This window comes from Triticum urartu, chromosome 1A, assembly GCF_056163025.1.
Source record: "Triticum urartu cultivar PI428250 chromosome 1A, HENAU_Tu73, whole genome shotgun sequence".
In the NCBI taxonomy this organism is placed as follows: Eukaryota; Viridiplantae; Streptophyta; class Magnoliopsida; order Poales; family Poaceae; genus Triticum; species Triticum urartu.
Window position 1 is genome coordinate 36,799,154 of NC_141873.1, and position 7,472 is coordinate 36,806,625.

General features: G+C 41.7%; 1 pseudogene; it reads left to right on the top strand.

Moving 5' to 3' along the window:
- Positions 1 to 418: 418 nt before the first annotated feature.
- On the top strand, positions 419 to 3,539 carry LOC125532644 (uncharacterized; annotated as a pseudogene).
- The last annotated feature ends 3,933 nt before the right edge of the window (positions 3,540 to 7,472 follow it).

A 7,472-nucleotide genomic window follows, 5' to 3' on the forward strand; every position in this document is an offset into this window, starting at 1 on the left:
GATGTGACGTGGCGAGTGTAAGCCAACTATGTTCTTCCCCTTTTATTATATATTACATGGGTTGTTGTAATGATTGCCTGACTTGCGACATTGCTTTCAATGCGGTTATGTCTCTAAGTCATGCCTCGACACATGGGAGCTATAGCCGCATCGAGGGTGTTACACTGCCTTCAATTGCCATGTGTCATTTTTATGAGAAAAAAGAAAAAAAGAAAAAAAGGCTGCCGACGCTGAAGAAGAAAAACAGGCTGCCCAGCAGCAGCTGCCAAAGGGGTGTGCTAGCGTCCGAACAAGAGCTAATAGGCATCCAGCTGGCAGAGATTGAGAAAAACACTGGAGAACAGAGGACCTCGAAACACTAGTTAAGTATAAATACAGTTGCAGTGTGTGCTGAATCAAATCCCCAACCAAACACAACATGCAAACACCAGGCAGCAAAATGGGAACTCCCTTGACACCATTGTTGTACCTCTGCCTACTGCTGGTGCCATGCCTTCTTCTCTTGCAAGAAGCACATGCGGCGCGCCATGGAGGGATCTCACTGAGGTCTCAACACATGGCCCTCCTCCACTGGAAAGCTACACTCGCGAGCCCACCGCTGCAGATGAGCTCTTGGCATGAAAACACCAGCCCATGCAACTGGACAGGCATCATGTGCACTGCTGTTCGCCATGGCCGCCGCATGCCCTGGGTGGTGACCAACATCTCCCTACCAGATGCTGGCATCCATGGCACTCTTGGTGAGCTCAACTTCTCGGCTCTTCCATTCCTCGCATATATTGACCCACAGGACATATCCCTTCATCTCTGGGCAACCTAACAATGTTAACTGATCTTGTCATTCACCAAAACATGGTATCAGGTCCCATTCCTGAGAAGATTGGAAGTCTTGTCAACCTACAACTTCTACAGCTAAGCAATAGCACCTTAAGTGGTTTGATACCAAAAACCCTTGGAAATCTGACCCAACTAAATACTTTAGCCCTATTTGGTAATCAACTTTCAGGGCCTATACCCCAAGAACTAGGAAGGCTAGTCCATTTGCAAATTCTTCAACTTGAGTCAAATGATCTTTCAGGTCCAATTCCAATCTCCATAACTAATCTTACTAAGATGAACCAACTTTTTCTCTATAAAAATCAAGTCACAGGTCCAATACCTTTAGAATTGGGCATCTTGCTGAATCTCCAAGAATTAGACTTGTCTAACAACCAAATATCTGGTTCTATTCCTGACAGCATAGGAAACATAACCAAGCTAGCACTACTACACCTCTTTGATAATCAGATAACAGGTTCCATCCCCAACGAGATTGGCAATCTGGTGAACCTCGAAGATTTAAACTTGTCTCAGAACCAAATTTCGGGATCAATACCGAAAACTTGTGGGAAATTGCAAAGCATCCAAGAAATACAAATCTTTAGTAACAAATTATCAGGTTCTCTTCCTCAAGAGTTTGGAGATCTCATAAACCTTCTTAACCTTGGGTTGTCTAACAACTCACTTTCAGGACCTTTACCTGCAAATATAATTTCAGGCAGCAAACTTCAATATCTCGGTGTCTCTCATAATATGTTCAATGGACCCATTCCAAGGAGTTTAAAGACATGTACGAGTTTGACTAAAATTGACCTTTTGTCGAACCAACTAACAGGAGATATATCTCAGCATTTTGGTGTATATCCACAACTCATACAGATGAGCTTGGCATCGAATAGACTGTGTGGGCAGATCCCACCAAATCTAGGTGCATCTACCCGACTAACAATACTAAATCTAGCAAAAAATATGCTCATAGGTTCCATACCTCCAATCCTTTATAAATTGTCCAACCTAGAAAAACTAAGACTCGATTATAATCATCTCAGCGGTGAGATTCCACCAGAAATCAGGATTTTAACTAATATATATAGCCCGAACTTATCATGGAACCAATTATCCGGATCCATACCTACACAGATAGAAAAGCTAAACAATTTAGGATACCTTGATATATCTGGGAACAAACTGAGTGGATCAATGCCTGAGGAAATAGGGGCATGTACAAAACTACAGTCCTTAAAGATCAACAACAACAAGTTTAGCAATTGGAAATTTAGCAAGCCTGCAGATCATGTTAGATGTGAGCAACAATAACCTCAGTGGTGTGTTGCCGCAGCAACTTGGGAAGTTGGAGATGCTAGAATTTCTGAATTTATCACATAATCAGTTCAGTGGCAGCATTCCACCCTCCTTGGCAAGGATGGTGAGCCTTTCAACACTCGATGTGTCCTACAACGACCTGGAAGGACCAGTCCCAACAGCCCGGCTACTCCAAAATGCTTCAGCAAGTTGGTTTCTTCCCAATAAAGGTTTGTGTGGTAACCTCTCTGGCCTGCCACCTTGTGATTCAACTCCAGTAGTTGGTCACCATGAGCGAAAGACACTTGGTTTGCTTTTGCCAATTATTCCTGTGGTGGGTTTCGGCGTTGTTGCTGCAATTGTTGTCATAATAATTCTTAGTCGTAACAAGAGAAAACCACTGGAAAGTGTTGCTGCTAAAGGAAGGGACCTATTCTCCGTTTGGAATTTTGATGGAAGATTAGCATTTGATGATATTGTAAGGGCAACAGAAGACTTCGACGAGAAGTACATCATTGGAACAGGAGGATACGGCAAAGTCTACAAGGCACAACTCCAAGACGGGCATCTAGTTGCTGTGAAGAAGCTTCATCAGACTCAAGAAGAGTTGGATGACGAAAGAAGATTTCACAGTGAAATGGAAATCTTATCACAGATCCGACAATGAAGCATCGTCAAAATGTATGGATTCTGCTCCCATCCGGTGTATAAATTTCTTGTCTACGAGTATATTCAGCGGGGCAGCCTTCACGGGACATTGGAAAATGAGGAGCTAGCAAAGGAATTAGATTGGCAGAAGAGAATTACTCTTGCAACTGATGTGGCTCAAGCAATATCTTATTTGCACCATGAATGCAGTCCACCCATAATCCATCGAGATATCACGAGCAACAACATCTTACTTGATATAACCTTCAAGGCTTTTGTCTCGGATTTTGGCACAGCAAGGATTCTTAAGCCCGATTCATCAAACTGGAGTGCACTAGCAGGAACATATGGCTACATAGCTCCTGGTATGTACAAGTATAACCTTTCTTCTCACATCAGAAACATTCATGTCAGTTCATTTGTTCCTAATTCTAATGTTTTGATTTTGTGCAGAACTATCATACACATCTGTTGTGACAGAGAAATGTGATGTATATAGCTTTGGTGTGGTTGTGCTAGAGCTAGTGATGGGGAAGCATCCAAGGGATAAATTAGGCAGTAGTTTGCCAAGCGGGAAACAAGCTATGCTGGTGAAAGATATTTTGGACCAACGACCGACCACACCAACAACAACAGAAGAGAACAACTTATCTCTGCTCATTAAGCTGGCCTTTTCTTGCTTGGAATCTTCTCCACAAGCAAGGCCAACCATGCAGGAGGCACACCAAACACTCATATGCCTTTCAGTGCACTTACATTACAGCAAGTAAAGGATATATGATCCGAATCCTAGTGAGAAGCCATGGTCAATCGTAGTGCAAGCTGATTTAGGTTTCCGTTTTGCTTCGAGTCACTCATATGCCACCTATATATGTTATAGTATGAAACCCATTCATGTAATCTTGTAGGTTTTATTTCTAGTAACAATAAAACTGGTCCATGCAGCGTGAGCCTGTTCACGACAAGGCCAGATCAGTAGCTGTATGCTGTTACGATCACCCTGTGGGATGGCACGAGTACCGACCGTAGTGGCTTAGAACTTGAGGCATGGTCAAGGGACGTGGGATGGCACGTCTGTGAAGCTTGGTCATGGCCCAAGATTAGGATCTTTGTGTTAGCTAGTTGAGCTCATGAGCTGTTCAAATAAAAAGGAGAACAAAGCAGAAAAGCTGCAACGCTTTATGCAGCACAAATATCCTGAATGTTCACTAATTCTTCTACCTCCCGTTTTTGCTCCAACAATATATACCTCGGGATGAGTTGATGATTCATTGTAAGTCTATGTCTTTGTAGATACTCTCTTGATACAGTGAAAGATCACCATTGTGTGCCTGTGTTATTTCCCGCAAATATTTTCCACGTAAAAATTAGTGTATCGTCTTCTTGATATTTTGTATATTTGTTTACTTGCCCATTTCTAACAGGCATTAATATGATTTGTTTGGCCGGTTGCTTGTAAAATGTATGTGGTCTCTATGCTTATATTTGTTTAGATGTAATACCCATATGTGACACTTTCTGTCGGCTGTTGTCTGCCAGGGTACTTGGAATGGGGTACAGATATTTGTCTCTTTTTATCTACCTTTGCTCCCACGAACATGATGAAAAAAAATGTAATCCAAAAATGGCACTATATCATTTAGTTCCGATTTATTGTTCTACAGGAATCAAAGTAAAATACCCTGAGCAAAGAAGAAACAATCATAATGATCAAGTGGTCAATGCGCAGACGAGAACAAATGAATGTAAACGCGTGGAGCTAGGTGCATAAAAGAAGAAAATTACCATAGTACTAAGTCAAAAGGACTTACAGAGGGCTGTAGGGCAGGAGTGTGAAGTCCTTTGTCCTCATGATGTAGCATTGTATCCAGGAGTATGTAGTCCATGTCCCTAGGATGGAACAGCAAATAATTTACTGCTAAACTTAATTTCAAGCTTTGGTTGTCGAGATTGACATGGAGCACGGATACAATAAGGTGTGATGAAAAAAATAAAACATAGCAGCAGCATTTTCTTGACAATGGGAAGAAATTTCTCGAAGTAAACACATAAATGTACAGAAGAGGAGTTATGATACCACTCGAAAATATTACGATATCACTTGATCAGAAGGTATTGCACCTTCTGTGATAGCAATACTACTGCTACAAGCATCGAAGCTGATTATCACCATTATCATGGACAGAGAAGATCTATCCCCCGTTTTTAAGATACTTAACACGAGAAGCTTCATCTAGCTCATGCCAGACAACCAACCAAACATGTACAAGCAAGGCTCGTGTTTACCTGTATATAGTAGGCCTATAGTCTGTTGCCTCACTGCTAAATTAATAGACACCTTATACACCAACGTTCCAGGCGTGCCAAATACTCCAACAAAGCTCGCCTGTTGCCATATCTCAATGTCTTCCTGAAATTGCAAACAAACATAATGTACTCCCTCCATTCCATATTACTTGTCGCTGATTTAGTACAAATATGGAGCAGAGGGAGTAATATATTCCAAGTCAATTAAAAGCATGTAATATATTCCAAGTCAATTAAAAGCATGGTGTATGATTAGGAGAAAACTGATCCCGGTAAATTATAGCCAAACAGAGGAAGGACACCGATCATGTGCTCTGAAGCTAAACTTATTTTGAATCTTAATCGTCCCACCCACTGTGCATCCCCGTGCTCCAGCATTTGCTTCTTTTCCCCTCATTAGGACATGAGCAGGGAGACAAATAGAAACTGAAGTGCTCCAGCATGTAATCCAAAGATTTATCCTCAAGACCAGTGGTTAGGCAGCGCAGGAGGCATGGTGGCAGCATGGACAGGGGAGCACCCGCAGGAGGGGAGAAGACGACGTCGCCCCGACATGTAGTGGGCGGCTAGATTCATCATTTCATCGAACTGCTAGTGTGTGGGAACTGTCTTTATGGTGCCCTGCTCGCCTCCCTCCTCCAAATTTGTGACTCTTCTCCCTGAAATCGATGCTCGAACCATCAAAAACAGCAGTAACCACCTAACTCTCTTCATCCGTGCAGCAAACAGAACTGTCTTGTCTGTAAATAAACACATGCACAACGCAAAGCCAGTCTTACAACAAAAGTGAAAAAGAAATGTTTCAGATGAAATCTAAGACTGATATGAACTGGAGAGCGTGCTGAATCAAATTCAACTACAAAACTTTAAATTGAGGGGTTCCCAGCTGGTAACCACTGTAAGGAAAATTAGTTGACTCGGTAAGCTTTTGAAATATCTGAGAATAGCCAACTACGAAATAAGAGCCATACCCCCCATAAGTTAAGTTCCTCCTCACCGATGTCATCTGGGACATTGTAGCTTCTACCAAGAGTTCCTTGTATTTCATTGCTCACATCCATAAGACCCACCATCTCGTTTTGCATGCTCTGCCGATTATGAAAGTAGGTACGGATTCAGATGTAATCCAAACAAAATAAGCTGAAGATCTTGAAAACATGAAGAATCTGGAAGACAACAGGATGCTGCATACATCTATATCTTCAATCCTGACAATCTTCATCATCCCTTTCAGCTCTTTATTTGCAGCCTTCATTGGCGGCAGTCATCTGTTCAACGGAAAGCACCTCAACATAAGTTTTTGGGAGCCAAAACCAGAATCAATCACGAACTTGATAGGCAACTAAGCAGCATGCAGTCTGTTGAGCATCTTTGATTCCTCGGATGCAAAGGCAACTTGGTCAAGATTACATGTTTGGTCGTACGGCATGTCACATTGTCCTCCATACGTGTATGTTGTAGTGCAGCAACCTCTTCAATTGTAGCTTCCGATGGAGCAGGGGGAACTGCTTGCCTATTGACCAGACACACACTGCTCCCTCCAATTCTTGAAGTTCCTCCTCTGGTTAATCATGCAAGTGTTTTGTGTGCAATATTATAGATGATAAGTGATTCAAAAAAAAACTATGAAATGTAAGATTTTAATTAATCTTAAATATTACCTTGTTGAAATTAGCAGAATCTCCACGAAAAGCTGACAAAGCATCCTGGATTTGTTTCATATTTTCAGCCAGTTTGTTAATTCCACCCATAGTCTTTTGAACGCACCAATATTCTGACAATATGCATGTATAAATTAGACCTCTAATTTGCAAGGCTAAAAGCTACACATGATGCATCTACAATACCATGAGAAGAGTAATGGTATACCTGCAAATGAAACTGGACATTACACTGATAAAGCATAAAATAAAGTAAGTTGTGCGCAAGAGAAAAGCTTCACCTACAATGAGTTGACTCATACATCCATAAGAATACATGGTGTTGGTTTGGATAAACTTTCAAGCTTCATGCTAGATGAGCATTACGACCGGGAGGGCCGAGGACACAACTTGAAAACACGGCTTGGCACACCACACATGTTGTGCAGCACTACTGGTGAAGCACTGGAGTAAGCAAGATCAAGACAACCCTAATATAATGAGCCAGTGATACGTCTCCAACGTATCTATAATTTTTGATTGCTCCATGCTATATTATCTACTGTTTTGGACATTATTGGGCTTTATTATACATTTTTATATTATTTTTGGGATTAACCTATTAACCGGAGGCCCAGCCCAGAATTGCTATTTTTTTGCCTATTTTAGGGTTTCGAAGAAAAGGAATATCAAACGGAGTCCAAACGGAACGAAACCTTCAGGAACGTGATTTCTGGAACGAACAAGATCCAGGAG